We start from the raw sequence: 2500 nt of genomic DNA on the forward strand, positions 1-2500 counted from the left end.
GTTTGATTTTGGAGTGTCCTTCTCCTAGGAGAGATGCTTACCATAGATAAAGAGTCTCTTCTACCCCTACCAATAGGAAATTAGCCACTGAACAATTACAGTGCAGAATATAACCCTTAGAGAAGAAGTCTTTGGTATCTCAGTGTTGTCAGGTGTAAGAGTACAGAGGAGAATCTATAAAAAAAATATACCAGACTATTCGGTGTATGTGTAGACAAAGGGAAAGTGAACCGTAACCAGAGAGAAGGATCTAAGGTAGTACTGTCTGGCCAGTCAAAGGACCCCATAACACTCTAGCAGTAATAATAATAATAATAATAATAATAATAATAATAATAATAATAATAATAATAATAATTATTATTATTATTATTATTATTATTATTATTATTATTATTATTATTATTATTATTATTATTATTATAACCCTGCAAGAAATGCTTCATAAAATTCCCAATGAAATGAAAGAGAAAGTTGGCATATAATTAAAAATTTGGAATTATTATTATTATTATTATTATTATTATTATTATTATTATTATTATTATTATTATTATTATTATTATTATTATTATTATTATTATTATTATTAATATTATTATTATTATTATTATTATTATTATTATTATTATTAGATAGTACACCCTCTTTCAGGCAAGATTTGTCAAAGCTAATGGGGGCCTCAATTGCATTACTCTTGTACTCTCTATTCTTAATGGCTCTTAATATCTTCTTCTCAGAATTATTACATACAGCCAGTAATTGTGCAAAAGACATCCTTCACGGTGGTTCGTCAAATTCAGAAGTAATTAGCGAATCAAGGTTAACAAGTCAGATAAAATTTACAAGTCGGATAAATGAATATAGTACACAGGTCTATTACCCGATTTACAAATTACATCTGATTTGTAAACTTTTCATTAAAATCTTGATTGGCCAATTATTTCTAAATTTTGGCTACCCACCGTAAAACATGACTTTTCCCCAATTATTGGTTTTATGTAGTAATTCTGAAAAGAATGATGATGATGATGATAGCTATTATTATTATTATTATTATTATTATTATTATTATTATTATTATTATTATTATTATTATTATTATTATTATTATTATTATTATTATTATTATTATTAATAGGTAGGCTATAACTCTGGCTGAAAAATCTGGTTGCCATAAGCCAAAGGGGTCCAACTAGAAAAAAGTAGCTCGGTGTGGAAAGGAAATACGGAAATGAATAATGTATATGAAAAGCAGTGAACAATTAAAATAAAATATTTTAAGAACACTCACAGCATTAAAAAAGATCTGTCATATGTAAAACCATTAAAAGAGACTTATGTCAGCCTGTCAAATTTCCTGCTCGTTTGAACTTATGAAGTTCTACTGATTCAACTACCCAATTAGGAAGATCATTCCACAACTTGGTCAGAGCTGTAATAAATCTTCTGTAATACTGTGTGGTATTGTGGAGAAGGAATGAATATTATACTTAACTGCACACCTACTATTACAAACAGGATGGAAGTGTCCAAGAACATCTGAAAACACAATGGTCAGAATTATGAAAAATCTTATGGAACATACATAACGAACTAATTGAACAAGGGTTCCAGAGATTAACATATAGATCAGAAATACGAAATTTGATAGACCGTAAGTTCCTGTACAACAAATTAAGATGAGAATCAGCAACTGAAGCCTGACAGGAGACCTATACAGGAAACAAGGTAGAATTAAATAATTATAACACTTCTTCAGAATATATTGATCACCGAAAATCTTATAAGACATTCTCAATAAGCTAATTTCTTATTCTCATTATTCTCATAGAAACTTTATTCCAACTATGACCAAATTATAAAATTATCAGATACTGCTATCGGTGAAACTTCAAAAGTTCAATATTGCAACGAATGTTTTTATGTTGAATAGCGTGACATGAATCTCACATTATAGTTTACATATGAAAGATGTAAATTATTTTAAAATGATCATTTATTACTTCTCTATTAGTTTATATTTTTTCTGTTTCCTTTCCTCTCTAAGCTATTTTTTCCTTTTGGAACCCATAGGCCTATAGTTTCCTGCTTTTTTATTTGAGGTCGTGGCTTAACTAATAATAATAATAATAATAATAATAATAATAATAATAATAATAATAATAATAGCCAGGAATTTCTACCTCCGCCAAAGATTCATGGAGTCGTCCATGGCCTAACCTAAGATATATCTGAGGCGGAAATTTTGTAAAAATCTGTCAATTTCTTTTGACGTTATCTTCTGGATCCAGATCCGGATCATGTCCAGAATTGAATGGGGTTCTCAATGACCTAAGATAAGATAATTTCCTCAATATCCATCGAGTAGTTTTGACGTAATCCTATCCACAGACAAACAGACAGAAAAATAAATAAATGAACTGACTCGATTTTGTTACTTCCTTGACGGAGGTAATAATAATAATAATGAATGAATAAATAAACCAACTCGATTTTA

This window comes from Palaemon carinicauda, chromosome 17 (assembly GCF_036898095.1).
Source record: "Palaemon carinicauda isolate YSFRI2023 chromosome 17, ASM3689809v2, whole genome shotgun sequence".
NCBI lineage: Eukaryota > Metazoa > Arthropoda > Malacostraca > Decapoda > Palaemonidae > Palaemon > Palaemon carinicauda.